Below are 23,168 nucleotides of genomic sequence, written 5' to 3' on the forward strand. Positions count from 1 at the left end.
CTTGGAGAAACTTTGACTAGGTTTTAAAACAAATTACTTTCTATACCATTCTATTCCATTGAGCAGGGTACTTTTTATTCTTGTCATATAGGTGATCATTGAAAGTATATAATTAATTGCTTATAAGCTCTTGTCAATAAACTTTGAATTTGAAAGTTTTTCTTCCTTAGCTTCTCTGATTGTCCCTGTGGTTTGTAGGTTGGAAGTAAGATGGCAGTTGCATGGAATTCTTGCCACTTCACCAAAGAATACTTGATTTTGTCACTTTTACCAACTCCCTTATCTGAGAAGAAACAATGATGCACTCTTAAGGTAATACCCAAATTTTTATGAACTTTTTCCTGGGTTATTTTTTATTATTTGTTTAAGTAATCAAGAATTAATTAATGTTGTATAGAGTCAATTTAAACACTGTGAGGCTTTAATAATCTAGATTCTTCAAGATTTTTGTTTATTTTTTTCCAGAATTTTTGCAATTTCTCAGTCTTTCCATTAATGCCTAATAATTCCTGTTAGGCACAGAAATGATGGCAAGATTTTTTCTCACCAGTGTAGCAGTGTTCATACCAAAAAGTGTGCTTACCCAAATGCCATTAGTACTTAGCAGGTATCTTTGTGAACACCACACTAAAAATAGAATGAGAAGTATTTTAATTAAGAGGGTTCAGTGTCTGAGTTTTCGGGGGTATAGCTCAGTGGTAGAGCATTTGACTGCAGTGTCTGAGATTTCTGTATACTCTGAACCCCTCTAGTCATGTGTCATATGTATTATGCCTGTGTGAGCCCTGCATGCATTGCTGTGGAATTAGGTGTAGCATAACCCTATGTGTCCTCTGAAAATTGCCATGTTCCTGAGCTCAAGAAGATTAAGTGCTGTAAGTAATTTTTAAACAACTGGCCTTTATTTCTCTATAATATCTTTTTGTGATTTCCTCCTCTCCAAATCACTGGATCATCTTTGAGGATAAAATAATTCTGAGGTTGAGTTACTGGAGATATATGTGCATCGTTGTGATTGAAATTTTCACCAGACCAACATTTTCTTGGAACTTTAAGCATACTCAGATACTCTGGTTGCTCATTTAATTTGTATAGCAGAAAATGTTGGACAAAATTTGCTCTGATGGAGGCTATAAATTAACAAAATTAATGTATTTTTGGAATATCATTGGAAACATCCTAAGATAGCAGTATATTAGGTTATTCAATAAGAGGCACATTATTGAACCCTCCTACCTTGTGCCTCTGGCAGGCTAATGAACATATTTATTAATCATATTTCTACGTATTTACTCTATCCCCACAGGTCAATGAAGATAAAGCTCAGGTTTCACACAAAAATGTTTTTTCCTTACCCTTGAGATATGACACCATCCTCAAGGGCCAGTAGGAATGCTCAATAATTTTTAGTTAGCATTTGTCCCTAAAATATTGATCTTTCTTTTAGTGATTATGTGATACTTCAGTTATCATAAGGTACTCTATGATAGTCAGCTAGAAAACATGAATCATTAATGTTGGGGCTGGTCTCCATGACTGAATAGGGACTATTTCCCAGAGTAATGAATTTCAGAGTACTCAGTTTCTTTTGTTTTCTGAGGTACACAATATCCTATTTTAGGAACTTGTATGTATCAGTGGTGACTGTAATTGAGGTCATTGAAAAATCTGAACAAAATAAGTTATGCAATTGTTTCTGTGAAATTGAGGTCCATCACAGATATCCATTGTAGAGAAAATATGTACAAGAAGGAGATTTGTGTTTTCATTTGTGTGGTATCAGCAATAACTGCAGTATTAGAAAACCATGGTATTGATTTTTTAAAAGATTTCATTTATTTATTTGACAGATGTGAGAGAGGGAATGCAAGCAGGGAGAGTGGGAGAATAAGAAGCAGGCTTCCCACTGAGCTGTGAGCCTGGTACAAGGCTTGATGCCAGGGCCCTGGGATCATGACCTGAGCCAAAGGCAGACACTTAATTCCTAAGCTATGCAGGTGCCCCAAAAGCTGCTGAATTCTTAAGATGGTGAAGTAGTAGGGGGATTATATTCTTGCTTCATTCTTCAAACGCAGCTAGATAGATATCAATCAATCTGAATACCCAATAAATTCATCTGAGGACTGAGAATGAACTGCATACATAGAGGAGGAAAAATGGCCACATTGTGGAAGGTAGGTGCTGTGGAGAGTTGATTTGGGGGAGAAAAGAATTGCAGGTGCTGCAGAGGTGATGGAGCCCTGATCACAGAGAGAAGGGAGAGAGAGAGAGAAAGAGAGGAAGAAAGAGTGAGCACAGTATACAGGGAGTTGCACAAGAAAAACTCTTCCCGAAAACCATTTACTGAGAAAAGGAGAAGAACTGACTGTCAGAAGATTTTATAAGCAGTGGAGCTGAAAGTCTGAAGCTTTAGAAGTCTCTGCTATCACCAGGGTCATGCCTGACAGGCTTAGGAGTGCTCCTATGGGGAAGGAGGGCAGAAAGCCAAGAGGAAACAGCATCTATAGATCCCCTAAGACACAGTAAAAGAGGCAGTGCATTTGGGAAATATAGCCCTCTCTCGGGACAAAAAAGATGGCAGGCGTGATTAAGCAAATCTTTAATTAGCATACCAGCAGAGGCATCTCCTGAAGGCAGCTAACCTGGAAACCATCTTTTTGCTACGCTTTACCATAAACTCTGAGCCCCTGTGTGGTCATGTGACTACTTTTCTGGGACAAATGGTACCAACCACACCACAGCAAGACCATAATTCAGAGGACCAGTGTGGGTATGAGTTGTGCTGGGTCCCTAGAATTTGGAGTTTTGAAACCCCGCCATGTGACTGAGATAAAACACAGAAGCACTGTGCTGCCACACAGACAGTTAGCTCAGACACACACAGGGTGAGGGCAGGGTTCTGATGGAAACCAGGACACAGGAGGGGAAAGAATTTGCTCTTCTGTGAGGGCTCCCTAAATAGCTGTAGGTGTGAACTCCCCTCTCTGGGGACACGAGAGTGGGATGACACCCTTTCCTCCAAAACCTATCAGTACAGACAATTTCAGTGAACAGCATAGCACCCCCAGTGGAGATTGGAGCTACTTAAACCAATGCCCATCTCACTGTGCCCTGTTGATGCATCTTTTTTTTATTATTTATTTTTATTTTAATTTTATTTTATGTTTTATTTTATGTTTAAAACATAAAATGTTTTAATGCATAAAAACATAAAATGGGATGGGATGAAGGGCAGAAGGAGAAGGAGAAGGAGAGAGAGAATCTTAAGCAGATCCAGCAAAGAGCCAAAGCAGGGCTTGACCTCATGACCATGAAATCGTGACTGGAGCCAAAAATCAAGAGATGGTTGCTTAACCATATAAGCCACCAATATGACCCTGCAGGCCAATCCTTACTAGGTCAAGTCTGCCTGAGAATCAGAACAGTAGGTCCATCCCCCAGAAGACCTGCACAGCACAACCCTCTAGACATACACACATGCGTGCACGTGCGCGCGCGCACACACACACACACACACATATCAATTCTACTGGTCATGAAGTGCAGCAAATCTTCAGCTATAGGCAAAGTAGAATTAGCCTTTTCTAACAAGCAGACCAAAACATACTTAATTAAAACTTACCACACAGTGGACCAGGTCCAAACACACCCCACTGAAGGCAACTTCCTGAAGCACAAGGCCCTAGACAGAATATGACCTCCTCTTAATATAGCCATTACTTTCAAGAGCATGAAACATAACAAGTTCCCTTAACATACAGAAGAAGGAGGTCTAGGCAAAAATGCCAGATGGAGGAATTTATCCCAAAATAAAGAACAAGAAGCAATCACAGCCAGTGTCTAATCAAAACAGAAGGAAGTAATATATGTGAATGATAATTTTAAAAAACAATAATAAGGATTGTAGCTGGGATAGAAAAAACATAGAAGACTCTAGGAAGTCTTACTGCAGAGATAAAGGAACTAAAAACTAGTCAGGCCAAAATAAAAAATGTTATAACTGAGATGCAAAACCAACTGAATATATTGGCAAGGATGGGAGAAGCAGAGAAATTAGTCAGTTATATAGAAGATAAAATTATGGAAAAAATGAAGCTGAAAGGAAGAAAGAAAAATATTGTATCATGAATGTAGACTTAAGGAACTCGATAAGTCCATAAAGAGTAATGACATTCATATCACAGGAGTCCCAGAAGAGGGAAAAAGAGGGGCAGAAGGTTTATTTGAACAAATTATAGCTAAAAACTTCCCTAATCTGGGGACAGAAACAGAGAATTCCCATCAAATTCAACAAAAGCCAGCCATCAAGACAAATCACAGTAAAATTGGCAAAATACACAGAAAAGGAAAGAATCCTGAAAGCAGCAAGGGGAAATTGTCTTTAACCTACAAGGGTAGACAAATGAGGTTTGCAGCATATCTGTCCACAGAAACTTGGCAAACCAGAGAAAAGTGACATGATACATTCAATGAGCTGAATAAGAAAAATATGGAGCCAAGAATACTTTATCCAGCAATGCTGACATTCAGAATAGAAAGAGAGATAGACTATTAGCTATAGAGAATTAAGTGAGGATTGGTGGTGGGAAGGTGTGTGGGGAAATGGGTTAATTGGGTAATGGGCATTAAGGAAAATGGTTAAAATGAATGCTAAGTCTTACACATAATGATGAATCACTGGATTCTACTCCTGAAACTAATACTACACTGTGTGTTAACCAACTTAAATTTAAATGCAAACTTGGGAAAATGAACATACAGAAAAAGAAGGAGAGATAAAGAGTTTCCCAGACAAATAAAAACTAAAGTAGTTCCCAGGCCAATAAACCAGCCCTGCAAGAAATATTAAAGGGGACCTTTCAAATGTGAAAGAAAGATCAAAAGCAACAAAGAAAGAAACAGAGAAAATCTCCAGAAACACCAATGTTACATATAATACAATTGGACTAAGTACGTGTCTATCATTAATCATCCTAAATGTAAATGAACTAAATACTCCAAAAAGGTATCTGAATGGATAAAAGGATAAGACTCATCTATATATTGCTTACCTCATCTATATATTGCTTACAAGAGACTCACTTTAGACCTAAAGAAACCTCCAGATTGAAAGTGAGAGTATGTAGAACCATCTGTCATGCCAAAGGACATCAAAAGAAAGCCAGAGAAGCAATACTTACATTCGATAAACTAGAATTTAAACCAAGGAATGTAATAAGTGATGAAGAAGGACACTATATCATAATTAAGGGGTATATCCAACAAGAAGTTCTAGCAATTGTAAATATTAATGCTCCCAATTTAGGAGTACCCAGATATATAAATCAATTAATAATAAATGTAAAGAAACTCGATGACTTACTATGGTAATACTAGGGGACTGTAACACCCCACTTAAAGCAATGGACAGATCATTTAAGCAGAATACCAACAATGAAGCAAAGGTACTTAATGGATATATCCAGAACATGTTATCCTAAAGCAGCTTTTGTAGGTTACATGCTACATTCTCCAGAGTAGATCACGTACTGGGTCAAGTACAAAAGGATGTATAAGTAAAATAAGATTGAGGTCATACCATGCATATTTTCAGACCACAATGCTATGAAACTTGAAATCAATCCTCTCCCCCCCCACACACACACCAAAAAATAAAGTTGGAAATACACAAATACATGGAGGTTAAAGAATATCCTACTAAAGAATGAACAGGTTAACCAGGAAATTAAGGAAGTAATAAAAAATACATAGAAGAAAATGACAATGAAAACATGATAGTCCAAATTCTTTGGAATTCAAAGGGACATATATAGCAATACAGGACTACCTGGTGGCCAGTTGGTTGAGCATCTGCCTTTGGCTCAGGTCATGATCCTAGGGTCCTGGGATCAAGTCCCACATTGGGCTTCATGCTTAGCAGGCTGCTGGCTTCACCCTCTGCCTGTTCTGCCTGCAGCTGTCTGTGCTTCTGCTCTCTCTCTCTGACAAATAAATAAACCTTAAACAAACAAGCAAAAAAGTCTCAGATATACAACCTAACCTTACAACAGAGGGAACTAGAAGAGGAAGAGCAAATAAAACATAAAGGCAATAGAAGAAGGAAAATAATAAAGATTAGAGCAGAAATAAATGACATAGAAACAAACAAAAAAGCTGGAGAACAGATCAACAAAACTAAGATCTTGGTCTTTGAAAGAATTAACAAAATTGATAAACTCCTAGCCACTTACCAAAAAGCAAAGAGAAGGGAACAAAATAAATATAATAATTACTTTAGGAGAGATCATAACTAATACCATAGAAATACAAACAATTATAAGAGCATGTTATGAATAATCATATGCCCATAAACTATAGGCAATCTGGAAGAAATGGATAAATTGTTAGAAACATGCAAGCTACCAAAGCTGAAACAGGAAGGAACAAAAAATTTGAACAGATCCATAACCAGCAAAAAATTGAATCAGTTATCAAAAGTTTCCCAACAAACAAAAGTCCAGGAGCAGATGATTTCCCAGGGGAATTCTACCAGACATGTAAAGATGAGTTAATACAGTTTCTTCTCAATCTGTCCCAAAAAATTGAACTGGAAGGAAAACTTCCACACTCATTCTACAAGCTAGCATTACCTTGATTCCAAAACCCACAAGAACCCCCACTAAAAAGGAGAATTACAGACCAATATCCCTGATGAACACAGATTTAAAAATTCCCATTGAGATATGAGCAGATCTAATACAACAATACATTAAAAGAATTATTCACCATGGTCAAGTGAGATTTATTTCTGTGCTTCAGGAGTGGTTCAATATCTGCAAATCAATCAGTGATATACACCACATTAATAAAAGAATAAGAACCTTATGGTCATCTCAAAAGATGCATAAAAAACATTTGATAAAATATAGCATCCATTCTTGATTAAAATCATCAACAAAGTAGGGATAGAGGTAACATACCTTAGCATCATAAAGGCCTTATATGAAAAAAACACAGCTAATATCCTCACTGGGGAAATCTGAGAGCTTTTGTTCTAAGGTCATATAGAAGAGAGAGATGTCCTATTTAACATAGTACTGGAAGTACTGACCTCAGCAAAAAAGACAACAAAAAGAAATAAAAAGCATTCAAATTAGTAAGGCAAAAGTAAAACATTCACTATTCACAGAGGACATAATACTCTATGTAGAAAACCTGAGAACTGATACAAAACTTCAGCTAAGTCTCAGGATATAAAATCAGTGTACAGAATTCAGTTGCATTTCTATACAGCAATAATGAAGCAGCAGAAATAAAACTCAAGGAAGCAATCCCCAAAACCAAAAGATACCTAGGAATAAACCTAGACAAAGAGGTAAAACTCTGTAAACCAAATAAAACATATGAAAGAAATTGAAGATAACACAAAGAAATGGAAAAACATCTCATGCTTATGGATTGGAAAAATAAATATTGTTAAAATGTCTATAATATCCAAAGCAATCTACACATTTAATGCAGTCCCTCTCAAAATACCACCAGCATTTTTCACAGAACAAGAACAAAAAAATCTTAAAATTTGTGTGGAGCCACAGAAAAATCCTGAAGATCATTCTTTTTTTTTTTTTTTCTTGGCCTCATTAGTAAATTTATTTTTATTTATTTTTTTTAATATAATTTTTTATTTTTTATAAACATGTATTTTTATCCCCAGTGGTACAGGTCTGTGAATCACCAGGTTTACACAAAAGAAAAATTCTGGGACGCCTGGGTGCCTCAGTTGGTTAAGCAGCTGCCTTTGGCTCAGGTTGTGATCCCAGCGTCCTGGGATCGAGTCCCACATCAGGCTCCTTGCTCCGCAGGGAGCCTGCCTCTCCCTCTGACTCTGCCTGCCACTCTGTCTGCCTGTGCTCGCTCTCTCTCTGACAAATAAATAAATAAAATCTTTAAAAAAAAAGAAAAATTCTATAACTTGCAGCTATATTACAAAGCTGTAGTCATCAAGATAATATGGCACAGACACAAAAACAGACACACAGATCAATGGAACAGAAGAGAAAACCCAGAAATGAGCCCACACCTGTATGATCAATAATCTTTTACAAAGCAGGAAAGGATATCCAATGAAAAAATAGTCTTGAATAAATGTTGGAAAAACTGGACTGCAGCATGCAGAACAATGAAATTGGACCACTTTCTTACACCATACACAAAAATAAATTTAAAATGGTTGAGAGTCCTAAATGTGATAAAGTAAACCATCAAAATACTTAAGGATGTCACAGGCAGCAACCTCTTTGACCTAGGTTGTAGCAAATTATTAGTAGACATACCTTGGGAGACAAGGAAAACAAAAGTGAAATTAACCATTGGGACTTCATCAAGACAAAAAGCTTCTGCACAACAAAGAAAACAATCAACAAATGTAAAAAACAGCCTATGGAGTGGAGTAAGATATTTGCGAATGACATATCAGATAAAGAATTTATCATACTCAATACCCATAAATAAATCCAGTTGGGAAATGGGCCAAAGACATGAATAGACACATTTCCAAAGAAGGCATCAAAATGGCCAAGAGACACATGAAAAGTTGCTTAACATCACTGAGCATCAGGGGAATATACAAATCAAAACCACAATGAGATACCACCTCATACCTGTCAGAATGGCTAAAATTAACAGCATAGGAAACAGCATAGGTGCTGGCAAAGATATAGAGAAAGAGGAAACCTCTTACAATCCATTGTATAAATGCAAAATGGTGCAGTCACTTTGTTCAAAATATTCAAAATAGAAGTACCCTATTGCCCTCTAATTGCACTGCTAGCTATTCACTCAAAGGTTTTAAAAAAATACTGGTTTGAAGGAGGATATGTCTCCTGATGTTCATAGCAGGATTATAAACAATAGCCAAATCATGCAACGAGCCCAAATGTCCATCAACTGATGAACAGATAAAGAAGAGATTATATATATACATATATATATACAATGGAGCAGTCATGAAAAGTCATCAGTCATCAAAAAAAATTAAATCTTGCCATTTGCAACAACATGAATAGAGCTTGTGTGTTAAACAAAATATATCAGTTCAGAGAAAGATACCATATGATTTCAGTCACATATGGAATTTAAAGAACAAAGGAGACGAACACAGGAGAAGGGGGAGAAAGAGAAGCCAACCATAAATGACTTTTTAAAATTTAAATTCAGTTACTTAAAATAAAGAATATTTTTGATTCAGATATAGTGTTCAGTGATTCATCAGTCATGTATAAAACCCAGTACTCATCACATCACATGCCCTCCTTAATGCCCATTACTCAATTACCAACTCAAAATAGATGAAAGACCTAAATGTCGGACAAGAATCCACCAAAATCCTAGAGGAGAAACTAGGCAGGAGCCTCTTTGACCACAGCCACAGCAACTTCTCACTTGACACGTCTCCAAAGGCAAGAGTAAAATGAGCTAAAGTAAAAATGAGCTATTGGGACTTCATCAAGATAAAAAGCTTCTACACAACAAAGGAAACAGTCAACAAGACTAAAAGGCAACCTACAAAATGGGGAAAAGATATTTGCAAATGACAATACAGATAAAGGGCTAATATCTAAGATCTATAAAGAACTCATGAAGCTCAAGAGCCAAAAAAACCAAATAATCCAGTCAAGAAATGGGAAGAAGACATGAACAGATATTTCTTGATGGTATTTTCATTGGGATTTCATGAATGTGTAGATTGCTATGTGTAGCATAGACATTTTAACAGTATTTATTCTTCTAGTCCCTGAGCATGGAATGTTTTTCCATCTCTTTGTATCATTTTCAATTTCTTTCATAAGTATTCTATAGTTTTTAGAGTACAGATTCTTTATCTCTTTGATTAGGTTTATTCCTAGGTATCATATGGTTTTTGATGCAATTATAAATAGGATTGATTCCCCAATTTCTCTGTCTTCAGTCACACTATTAGTGTATAGAAATGCCACTGATTTCTGTGCATTGATTTTATATCCTGACATGTTGCTGAATTCCTGTATGAATTCTAGAAATATTGGTGTTGAGTCTTTTGGGTTTCCACATAAAGTATCATGTCATCTGCAAAGAGTGAGAGACTGACTTCTTCTTTGCCCATTTGAATGCATTTATTTCTTTTTGCTATGTGTGTGCTGAGGCTATGACTTCTAGTACTATGTTGAACAACAGTGATGAGAGTGGATATCCCTGTCTTGTTCCTGACCTCAGGAATAAGCTCTCAGGCTTTCCACATTGAGAATGATATTCACTGTGGGCTTTTTATATATGGCTTTTATGATTTTGAAGTATGTTCCCTCTATGTGGAGAATTTTAATTAAGAAAGAATGTTATATTTTATTAAATGCTTTTCTGCATCAATTGAGAGGATCATATGATTCTTGTCCTTTATTTTATTGTGATGTATCAAGTTGATTGATTTGTGAATGTTGAACCAACCTTTCAGCCCAGTAATAAATCCCACTTGGTTGTGGTAAATAATCCTTTTAAAATACTTTTGGAACCTATTGGCTAATATCTTGGTAAGAATTTTTGCATCCATGTTCATCATGATATTGATCTATAATTCTCCTTTTTGGTGGGGTCTTTAATTTGGGGATCAAGGTAATGCTGGCTTCATAGAACAAGTATGGAAGTTTTTCTTCCTTTTCTGTTTTTGAACAGCTTCAGAAGAATAGGCATTATTATTATTTTTTAAAGTTTGGTAGAAGTCCCATTGACAGCCATCTGACCCTGGACTCTTGTTTTTTTGGAGATTTTTAATATTACTGCTTCAATTTCCTTGCTGGTCATGGGTCTGTTCAGGCTTTCTATTTCTTCCTATTTCAGTTTTGGTAGTTTGCATGTTTTCAGGAATGTGTCCATTTCTTCCAGACTGCCTAATTTGTTGGCATAGAGTTGCTCACGTTAAGTTCTTAAAATTATTTGTATTTCGTTGTCGTCAATTGTGATCTTTCCTCTTTCATTCATGATTTTATTAATTTAGGTCCTTTCTCTTCTCTTTTTGATAAGTCTGGCTAGGGGGGTTATCAATCTCATTAATTCTTTCAAAGTATTAGCTCCTAATTTCATTGATCTGTTCTACTTTTCTTTTGGTTTCTATTTCATTGATTTTTGCTCTGACATTTATTATTGCTCTTGTCCTGCTTGATTTAGGCTTTATTTGCTGTTCTTTCTCCAGCTCCTTTAGGTGTACTTTAAGATTGTTTATTTGAGGCTTTTCTTGTTTCTTCGGAAAGGCTTATGTTACTATGTATTTCCTTCTCAAGACTGACTTTGCTGTATCCAAAACGATTTGAACATTTGTGTTTTCATTTTCATTTGTTTCCATGAATTTTACAATTCTTTTCAAGTTTCCTTATTTACCCATTCATTCTTTAATAGGATGCTCTTGGACCTCCTAGTGTTCGAGTTTCTTCAAAAGTTCCTCTTATTAAAAAAAAAAAAAAAAAAAAAGTTCCTCTTATGTGGCTGATATGGAAGAGATTACTGCCTATGTGCTCCTCTAGGATTCTGATGGATTCCTGTCTCTCGTTGAGGTCTTTTATCCATTTTGAGTTTATCTTTGTGTACGGTGTAAGAGAATGGTCGAGTTTCATTCTTCTACATATAGCTTCCCAGTTTTCCCAGCACCATTTATTGAAGAGACTGTCTTTTTCCACTATATATTTTTTCCTGCTTTGTCAAAGATTATTTGCCCATAGAGTTGAGGGTTTATATCTGGGCTCTCTACTCTGTTCCACTAGTCTATATGTCTGTTTTTATGCCAGTACCATGCTGTCTTGGTGATCACAGCTTTGTAATAAAGCTTGAAATCAGGTAACGTGATGCCCCCAGTTTTATTTTTGTTTTTCAACATTTCCTTAGCAATTCCAGGTCTCTTCTGATTCCATACAAATTTTTGGATTATTTACTTCAGCTCTTTGAGGAATATCAGTAGAATTTTGATCGGAATGGCATTAAAAGTGTAGATTGCTCTAGGCAGTATAGACATTTTAACAATGTTTATTCTTCCAGTCCAAGAGCATGGAATGGTCTTCCATCTTTTTGTGTCTTCTTCAATTTTTTTCATGAATGTTTTGTAGTTCCTCAAGTACAGATCCTTTACCTCTTTGGTTAGGTTTATTCCCAAGTATCTTATGGTTCTTGGTGCTATAGTAAATGGAATTGATTCTCTAATTTCCCTTTCTGTATTTTCATTGTTAGTGTGTAAGAAAGCCACTGATTTCTGTACATTGACTTTGTATCCTGCCACGTTGTTGAATTGCTGTATGAGTTCTAGTAGTTTGGGTGTGGAGTCTTTTGGGTTTTCCATATAAAGAATCATGTCATCAGCGAAAAGAGAGAGTTTTACTTCTTCATTACCAATTTGGATACCTTTTATTTCTCTTTGTTATCTGATTACTGTTGCTAGGACTTCTAATACTATGTTGAACAAGAGTGGTGAGAGTGGGCATCTTTGTCGTGTTCCTGATCTCAATGGGAAGACTGCAAACTTTTTCCCATTGAGGATGCTATTTGCTGTGGTTCTTTCATAGGTGGATTTTATGAAGTTCAGGAATGTTCCCTCTATTCCTATACTTTGAAGCGTTTTAATCAGGAACGGATGCTGGATTTTGTCAAATGCTTTTTCTGCATTGATTGAGAGGACCATGTGGTTCTTCTCTCTTCTCATATTAATTTGTTCTATGGGCCACAGCAACTTCTTTCAAGATATATCTCCAAGGCAAAGGAAACAAAAGCAAAAATAAACTTTTGCACAGCAAAGGAAACAGTCAAAAAAAGAGAGAGGCAATCCATGGAATGGGAGAAGATATTTCCAAATGACAGTACAGACAAAAGGTTGAAATCCAGGATCTATAATGAACTCCTCAAACTCAACACACACAAACAGACAATCATATCAAAAAATGGACAGAAGATATGAACAGACTTCTCCAATGAAGACATACAAATGGCTATCAGACACATGAAAAAATGTTCATCATTACTAGCCATCAGGGAGATTCAAATTAAAACCACATTGAGATATCACCTTACACCAGTTAGAATGGCAAAAATTAACAAGACAGGAAACAACATGTGTTGGAGGGGATGTGGAGAAAGGGGAACCCTCTTAGACTGTTGGTGGAAATGCAAGTTGGTGCAGCTATTTTGGAGAACAGTGTGAAGATTCCTCAATAAATTAAAATTAGAGCTTCCCTATGACCCTGCAATTGCACTCCTGGGTATTTACCCAAAAGATACAGATGTAGTGAAAAGAAGCAGCAATGGCCATGGTCACCAAACTGGAAAGAACCAAGACGCCCTTCAACAGACGAATGGATAAGGAAGATGTGGTCCATGTACACTATGGGGTATTATGCCTCCATCAGAAAGGATGAATACCCAACTTTTGTAGCAACATGGATGGAACTGGAAGAGATTATGTTGAGTGAAATAAGTCAAGCAGAGAGAGTTAATTATCATATGGTTTCACTTATTTGTGGAGCATAACAAATAGCATGGAAGACATGGGGAGTTAGAGAGGAGAAGGGAGTTGAGGGAAATTGGAAGGGGAGGTGAATGATGAGAGACTATGGACTCTAAAAAACAATCTGAGGGGTTTGAATTGGAGGGTGTGTTGGAGGTTGGGGTACCAGGTGGTGGGTATTATAGAGGGCACGGATTGCATGGAGCACTGGGTGTGGTGAAAAAATAATGAATACTGTTATGCCGAAAATAAATTAAAAAAATAAATTTAAAAAAGAGAAAATCTTAATAAAATAAACTGAAATGTTAAAAAAAAAAGTTCCTCTTATGATTGAGGTTAAGTTTTAAAGCACTGTGGTCTGAAAACATGCCGGCAATAATCCCGGTCTTTTGGTACTGCTTGAGAATTGATTTGTGACCCAGTATGTGATCTATTCTGGAGAATGGTCCATGTGCACTTGAGAAGAATGTGTATTCTGTTGCTTTAGGATGGAATGTTTTGCATATATCTGTGAAGTCCATCTAGTCCAGTGTTTCATTCAAAGCCCTTGTTTCCTTGTTTATATTCTGCTTAGATGATCTGTCCATTGCTGTGAGTGAAGTGTTAAAATCCTCTAGTATTTTTGTAGTATTATCAATGTGTTTCTTTAATTTTGTTAATAATTGGATTATATAATTGGCTACTTCTAAGTTAGGAGCATGAATAATTATAACTTTTAGACCTTCTTCTTGGGTGGATCTTTTAAGTATTATATAGTGTCCCTCTCCTTCCCTTACTATAGTATTTTGTTTAAAGTCTCATTTATCTCATAGGATTGCTATCTCAACTTTTTTAAAATGTCTATTAGCATGATAAATGGTTCTTTGGGTCTAAAATGAATCTCTTGTAGACAGTGTATGGTTGGGCCTTGCATTTTTATCCAGTCTGACACCCTGTGTCTTTTGATTAGAGCATTTAGCACATTTACATTGAGAGTCATTATTGAAAGATATGAATTTAGTGTCATTGTATTACCTGTAAAATCACTCTCTGTATTTTTTCTGTGATCCTGTCTGGCCTGTATTGCTTTTGGTCTCTCTTTAACTTACAGGATCCCCCTTAAATATTTCTGCAGGTCTGGTTAAATGATCACAAGTTCTTTTAGATTCTGTTTATCCTGAAAGCTCTTTATATCTTCTTCCATTCTGAATCACAGTCCTGCTGGATAAACTATTCTTGGCTGCATGTTTTTCTCATTTATTACCCTGAATATATCATGCCAGCTGTTTCTGTCCTGGCAGGTCTCTGTGGATAGGTCTTGATGCCAGTCTACTGTTTCCATCCTTGTAGGTTAAGGAACTTTTATCTTGAGCTGCTTTCAGGATTTTCTCTCTATCTCTGAAATTTGCAAGGCTCACTACAATATGTCTGGGTGTTGATCTATATTTACTGATTCTGAGGAGGGTTCTTCTTGTCTTCTGGACACGAATGTTTGTTTCCTTCCCCGGATTAGGCAACTTCTCAGCTATTATTTGCTCACATATACCTCTCTCCCTTTCTCTTTCCTCTTCCCCTGGGACCCCAATTATTCTAATATTGTTTCACTTCATGGTGTTGCTCATTTCTTGAAGCCTCCATTCATGATCCAGTAGTTGTTTATCTCTTTTTCTCAGCCTCCTTACTTTCTGTCATTTGTCTTCTGTGCCATTGACTCTTTTCTGTCTCATTTACCCTAGCCATTAGAGTGTCCATTTAGACTGCATCTCAGTTAAAGAAATTTTTTGACTGATTAGATCTTAGTTCTTTTATTTCTGCACTAAGGGGTTCTATAGTGTTTTTTATGCTTTTTTAAAAATCTATCTAGTATCTTTGTAATCATTCTGAATTCTAGGTCTGATATCTTACTTATATCTACGATTAAATCTATGACAGATAGTATTACCTCTGGTTCTTCCCTTTGATTCCAGAGAAATGTACACTAGACAAATCTGAAGAGATTAGAAACCAGAAAAGAAAAGAAAAAAGGAAAAAGAGATTAGAAACCAGAAAAGAAAAGGAAAAAGGAAAAAGACCTATCTAATAGGTGGATAAAAACACTTGGTCCTGGATGTATTCTAGTCTGTGTGTTAGAAGACACTAGGTCCCAAAATTGTAATTAAACTCAGATGTGTAAATACAGAAGAAAAAAACGTGTACAGTGAAAGGAAGCCAAAATGAAGAATATATCTATAAATGGTAAATGTAAAAATAAAAATTAAAAAAAATTTAAAAAAGATTTGATAAGTTTAAAAAAACTAGTTGAAAGTAAAATAAAAAATAAAAAGAGAAGAAGAAAATTTTAAACTGAAAGACTAAGGAATCATGAGAAAAAACCCTCAAATTCTATATACTGCTTCACCCAGTGTAGGAGTTTTTCAGTTCTCTGTGATCTATAAACTTGGCATTAGCCTAATGTTCCTGCTGGTCTTTTGTGGGAGGAGCCTGTTCCATTGATCCTCAGGTGTCTTCTCCTGGGTGGAATTGCAGAACCCCTTGTTAATTGGCCAGGCTCAGTTTAATCTGAACTGGGTTGCTCTATGTGGCTTTTGTTCCCTGGAGGCTTTTCTTGCCACTTGAGAGAATAAAGAAAATAATAAATAAAATAAAAATGGTGGCACCCTGATTTCCAGCCCTGAAAGTGGAAGATCATGGCTTGCACTCTTCACTTTACCCTCTGGCAAGAGCAGTTAGTTACTTTTATGTGCCCCAAAGTCTGCAGAGTTCTATAGTGCACATCCCCATTTATCTTCCCAGGGGAATGAGGAAGGTCTTACTGATGTCCTCCTCTTGTTGGGTCCCTTCTCAGATAGCAGCTGCCCAAATGTGCCATGGTTCATGGTGTGACAACACTGATTCGAGAGCCCACTCCTGGGATTAGTGAACATAGCTGGCTTCCTCATTCCAATGACTGGAAATTCTGCCACACTCAGACACCTCTGTTATTTCTGTGACCCCAGGGACCTAAGTCCACACTGGTCCACCTAGGATTCTGCCCCACATCACCATGTGAACACATTTCTGGTATGGATGTCCCTAACAGGTGCAGACTTCTAAAAGTTCTGATTTTGCACACCACTGCTATACCTCTTTCTGGTAGCGAGTTTATGCAGGCTCACACCCCATGGTGATTTATCTTCCAATATATCCCCTCCAACTCACTTATCCACACCTCCTACCTTGCAAAAGTGGTTGCTTTTCTATTTGTAGAATTACATAAATTCTTTTCTTAGATCTCAGGTTGAATTCACAGGTGGTCAGAATAATTGGATAGATATCTTGCTGAATTCAAGGGACCAGATGAAACGAGGGTCCCCCATTCTTCCACCATATTCCCTGCACATCAAGATCTCAAGATACTCCTTATCATACAGAAGAAGCTGAGGGCTGATGGAGGGGAGGTATCTGGGGGATGGGCAAAATGGACAATGGGTATTAAGGGAGACATTTGTTATATTTAGAACTGGGTGTTATTTGTAAGTGATGAATCACTAAATTCTATTCCTGAAACTGATATGAAACTACATGTTAACCCAAAAGAATTTAAATATTTGTAAATGAAAAAAAAGGAAGGCTAAGCCATTTATATGCATTAGAGGGATTAAATTATACTGTGATCTATACATATCCAATTCATGGGTGAAGCTATCTATTTGAGTGCATAGATGGCAGCCTAAATATACTTGTAGTAAAGAGACCTGGGGAATTATCACATGAACACTGAAAATTTGAGAAATAGTTCTGTCTACATGTGAGCCATTTACACATTTGTCTGTGCTGATGGAAACTTCTCAGTGTTCATTGGTCTTTTGGGGACTGTTAGATGGTCAAAATCCAAAAAGATTATAGATTTACTTTTCTCTAGTAAGTGAAACAAATATATGAAAATTAAACAGTAGGTATGCATTTTGTTCCAAGAATACTGATATTTTTCCAGGGAATTATAATGCTCCAAATTGCAGTAAGCTTATGCTTACATTGGCTAGCCATTGATTGTATTTGCTATTCTCCCTGACTTCAAGATGTGATCCTAGTGTCCAATGATCACGAAATCCTTAACGTTTAGTGTCTGTCACTTATCTCAGATGGTCAGCCACTTACAAACATGCCTGGGTCAATGACGACATCAATAATTTGTTGGAAAACCTGAATGGCAAAAACATTTCTCTGAAACTGAGTTCAAGACATATAAAGACCACATAACAGAGTTAGTGTTGACTTGAAATAGATAGCGGTAACTTAAGATCTATTTTATTGGATAAAATAGATATCAGGAAAATAAAGGCACAGGATAAATACCAAGTAATAACACAAAATTACTACAGGGAGGGTGTCTGGTTGGCTCAGTCAGTTGGTCATCCAACTCTTGATTTCAGCTCAGCTTTTGATCTCAGGGTCATAAGTTCAAGCCCCACATTGGGCTCCATTCTGGGCGTGGAGCCTACTTAAATATATATAATTACAAAATGATCCCTAAATTATTTAAATAGTACAATAGCAAAGTACCCATTTAATAAAAAACGAAAGCAGCTAAGAATGAATAGAGGGGCCAAAATGATGCAAGATATATAGAAGAAAGAAGAAGGGGGAACATAAATCCAACCATATGACTATTAAGTTTAAAAGACAGAAAGTGGGAGATCCATCAATAATTAAACAGCTATACTCACAGTCTTCCCGTTGAGATCGGGAACATGACAAGGAAGCCAACTCTCACCACTCTTGTTCAACATAATATGAGAAGTCCTAGCAATAGCAACCAGACAACAAAGAGAAATAAGTATCCAAATCGGCAATGAAGAAGTCAAACTCTCTCTCTTCACAGATGACATGATACTTTATATGGAAAACCCAAAAGACTCCACCCACAAACTCCTAGAACTCATACAGCAATTCAGTAACGTGGCAGGATACAAAGTCAATGTACAGAAATCAGTGGCTTTCTTATACATTTAACAATGAAAATACAGAAAGGGAAATTAGAGAATTGATTCCATTTACTATAGATAAATGGAATCTATAGTAATAAGATACCTGGGAATAAACCTACACAAAGAGGTAAAGGATCTGTACTCGAGGAACTACAGAACACTCATGAATGAAACTGAAGAAGACACAAAAAATGGAAGAACATTCCATGCTTATAGATCAGAAAAATAAACATTGTAATAATGCCTAAACTCACTAGAGCAATCTATAATTTCATTGCCATTCCGATCAAAATTCCACCAGTATTTTTCAAAGAGCTGGAGCAAACAATCCAAAATTTATATGGAATCAGAAGAGACTGTGAATTGCTAAGGAAACGGTGAAAAAGAAAAACAAAACTAGGGGCATCACGTTGCCTGATTTCAAGCTTTACTACAAAGCTGTGATCTAACAGCATGGTACTGGCATAAAAACAGACACATAGACTAGTGGAACAGAGTAGAGAGCCCAGATATGGACCCTCAACTCTATGGGCAAATAATCTTTGACAAAGCAGAAAGAAATATACAATGGAAAAAAGACAGTCTCTACAATAATTGGTGCTGGGAAAATTGGAGAGCTGTATGTATAAGAATGAAACTTGAACATTCTCTTACACCGTACACAAAGATTAACTCAAAATGGATAAAAGACCTCAATATGAGACAGGAATCCATCAGAATCCTAGAGGAGAACATAGGCAGTAACCTTTTTGATATCAGCCACAGCAACTTCTTTCAAGATATGTCTCCAAAAGCAAAGGAAACAAAAGCGAAAATGAACTTTTGGGACTTCATCAAGATCAAGTGCTTCTGCACAGCAAAGGAAACAGTCAACAAAACAAAGAGGCAACCCAAAGAATGGGAGAAGATATTTGTAAATGACAGGACAGACAAAAGTCTGATATCCAGGATCTATAAAGAACTTCTCAAACTCAACACACAAAAAACAGATAATAATGTCAAAAAAGGGGCAGAAGATGTGAACAGACACTTCTCCAATGAAGACATACAAATGGCTAACAGACACATGTAAAAAATCACTAGCCATCAGGGAGATTCGAATTAAAACCACAATGAGATATCACCTTATACCAGTTAGAATGGCCAAAATTAACAAGACAGATAACAACATGTGTTGGAGGGGATGTGGAGAAAGGGGAACCCTCTTACACTGTTGGTGGGAATGCAAGTTGGTGCAGCCACTTTGGAGAACAATGTGAAGATTCTGCAAGTAATTAAAAATAGAGCTTCCCTATGACCCTGCAATTGCACTCCTGGGTATTTACCCAAAAGATACAGATGTCGTGAAAAGAAGGGCCATATGTACCCCAATGTTTATAGCAGCAATGGCCATGTTTGCCAAACTGTGGAAAGAACCAAGATGCCCTTCAACGGACGAATGGATGAGGATGTGGTCCATATACACTATGGAGTATTATGCCTCCATCAGAAAGGATGAATACCCAACTTTTGTAGCAACATGGATGGGACTGGAAGAGATTATGCTGAGTGAAATAAGTCAAGCAGAGAGAGTCAATTATCATATGGTCTCATTTATTTGTGGAGCATAACAAATAGCATGGAGGACAAGGGGAGATGGAGAGAAGAAGGGAGTTGAGTGAAATTGGAAGGGGGGATGAACCATGACATACTATGGACTCTGAAAAACAATCTGAGGGTTTTGAAGGGGCTGGGGATGGGAGGTTGGGGGAGCCAGGTGGTGGGTATAATGGAGGGCACATAAGACATGGAGCACTGGGTGTGGTGCATAAACAATGAATTCTGTTATGCTGAAAAGAAATTAATTTAAAAATTAAGCAACTATACATTATTTTTGAAAAAGACAATTTAGAATAAAATACACAAATTGTTTGAAAGTTAATGGTGGGTAAAGCTATATTATGCAAGGGATATCCAGAAGAGAACTGGAGTTTCTATTCTGATATAGAAAACAGGCCTTAAGTTAAAATATTATTAGAAATGAAAACATATATTATATAATGATATAATGATATATGATGATATATAATGATAAATCTGTTTTTTAAATTTAACTTTATTTTTTCAGTGTTCAAAGATTCATTGTTTATGCACCACACCCACTGTTCCATGCAATATGTGCCCTCCTTAATTCCCACTACCAGGTTCACCTACTCCTTTCCAAAACCCCAGTTTGTTTCTCAGACTCCACAGTCTCTCTTGTTTTATTTTTGTGTATGTTATAAGAGAATGGTCAAGTTTCCCTCTTCTGTACATAGCTGTTCAATTTTCCCAGCACCATTTCTTGAAGAGACTTTGTTTCTTTCACTGGATATTTTCCCCTGCTTTGTTGAACATTATTTGGCCATAGAGTTGTGGGTCCATTTCTGGACCCGCTACTCTCTTTAACTGGTTCATGTGTTTTTGTGCCAATACCACGCTGCCTTTAGGACATGAGCATTGGTTCCATTCCCCAGATTGGGGAAAATTTTTATCCAGAATTTTTTCAACTTTATCTTCTAGTCTTCTCTCTCTCTCTCCACTCCCTCAGGGATCCCAATAATTCTGACATTGGAACATTTCATGGCATCATTTATTTCCTTAATTCGGTTTTCATGTTTTCTAAGCTGTTTCTTACATGCCTCCTCCTGATCCTTTTTCTCTATCACTTTGTTCCCTAGACCACTAATGCTATATTCTGCCTCAGTTACCCTAGCTGTTAGAGTATTTAGATTAGATTGGATCTCATTGATAGCATTTTTAAGTTCTCCCCAGGCAGCTTTCACTTCTTCCCTTAGAGGTTCTATGTTGTCACTAATGGTTTTCTCCAACCTAGCCATTGCCTGGATAACTGTTACCCTGTTTTCCCTTTCCAACATACTGTTTATATCAATATCCAATAGTTCTGATGGAGAGGGCACAGTCTCTGAATTTTTCCTCTGTTGGGTGTTCCTCCTTCTAGTCATTTTGGTGAGAGGTGGATGAGAGGATGTATAGCTGAATGTAACAACTGTGATCCAGGCAAGGTGCACCCTGGAACATTTTGGAGCAATCAGAGGTCACCACCAAAAAGAAAGAAGAAAGAAAAAAAGAGAGAGAAAGAGAACCACAACAAAAAAATAAAACCCAGCCAAAATGAGCCCAAAAAGTAAGATTTATAAGGTATATAAATAAAAACTAACAAACAAAAGGACCGACAAAATAAAGGACAGGGAAAAAAAGAAGAGCCCAGCCAAAATGAATCCCAAGAATATGATTTATATGATCCCAGAACAAAACAAATACACAGAAACACTAACAGAAGAAGAAGATAGGAGGATGGTTATAAATCCTTGATATGGGTGAGGAACATTATTTTGGTTTTTTCTGGGTGTATCTTGATATCTTTGTTAAAGGATTCAATAACCAGAGATACAGGGAAATAAAACTGGTTTATATATAAGGGCAGTATTGAATAGGGAAAAAAGATTACCTTAAGCTTATATCTATATGTATATTTAAAAAAAGAAAAGAAAAAGAAACAGAAACACAGGTTTATGTATGAAAAAAGTTCAAATTAAAAAGTCAGTCATCATATGACTTCACTTATTTGTGGAGCATAACAAATAGCATGGAGGACATGGGGAGTTAGAGAGAAGAAGGGAGTTGGGGGAAATTGGAAGGGGAGGTGAACCATGAGAGACTGAGCTCTGAAAAACAATCTGAGGGTTTTGAAGGGGTGGAGGGTGGGAGGTTGTGATGAAGTCCCAGAACCTAAGTCAGGTTCGGTGGGGTGAGGAGGTTCGGAGCCGATGACTAAAGAAAGATTTCTTAAGATGTCGTTGGTGCAAAATGGTGGTTTATTAAAGCACGGGGACAGGACCCATGGGCAGGAAGAGCTGCTGCCCCAGGTTGTGAAGGTGGGCATGTTATATACCCCACAGTTGGGGGGAGGTGGTGAAGGGATGGGAGGTTTCAACAGAGTTCTCACATGTTAGGGAGGGCCTACAAGGTGCCGGGGGCGGGGGGAGTCTTTGCCCTTATGGCCTGATCAATGTCGTCTTTAGATCAGGCATTATTAACATCAAGATAATTGGGAGATTCTTGGTGGAGCATTATGATCCAGCTATCATTTACATTCCCTTCTACCCCAGTCTCCTCCAGTTTATGGTGGGAGGGGGACATTAGGGCTTTAGGAACCAAGAGTTATTTGCCTCTGGAAATTTGTGCTATTGATAAGGTAACCTCCCTGTTTAGGTCTCTAGGACATCTTGTAGAGCAAGGGAGATTCCTGTTCTGCAGGATTGCGATCCCTGCAAGTTAACTATTTATCATTTTATGGCGATCAGGGGTGCCTGAGGAATGCTACACATATGGAGGGGAGCGGGTGAAGAGGGGTTGCAAGGCGCCAGCTTTTGCTTTGTCCTCATCCAGCCTCCTGCTCCCTCATCAGTTGGGGTACCAGGTGATGTATTATAGACGGCACGGATTGCATGGAGCACTGGATGTGGTGAAAAATAATGAATACTGTTATGCCGAAAATAAATAAAAAAAATAAATAAATAAACAACAACAACAAAAGTTATTATGGGTTGACCTGGGTGTCTCAGTGGATTAGGCCTTTGCCTTTGGGGTCCTGTAATCAAGTCCACATCAGGGTCTCTGCTCAGCAGGGAACCTGCTTCCCCTCTCTCTCTGCCTGCCTCTCTGCCGACTTGTAATATCTGTCAAAT

At 37.2% G+C, this 23,168-nt stretch overlaps 1 long non-coding RNA gene across 1 annotated transcript in view; it reads left to right on the forward strand.

Moving 5' to 3' along the window:
• LOC123389285 overlaps window positions 1-23,168 on the forward strand; it is an 80,084-nt gene that overhangs the window by 41,667 nt on the left and 15,249 nt on the right. The window contains exon 15 of the long non-coding RNA XR_006603857.1: window positions 199-312. This is a non-coding gene — a long non-coding RNA (uncharacterized LOC123389285). The remainder of the gene's footprint in view (window positions 1-198; window positions 313-23,168) is intronic.

The sequence above is a fragment of the Mustela putorius genome, unplaced genomic scaffold, assembly GCF_011764305.1.
Source record: "Mustela putorius furo isolate JIRA1106 unplaced genomic scaffold, ASM1176430v1.1 tig00003972_pilon_pilon_pilon, whole genome shotgun sequence".
NCBI lineage: Eukaryota > Metazoa > Chordata > Mammalia > Carnivora > Mustelidae > Mustela > Mustela putorius.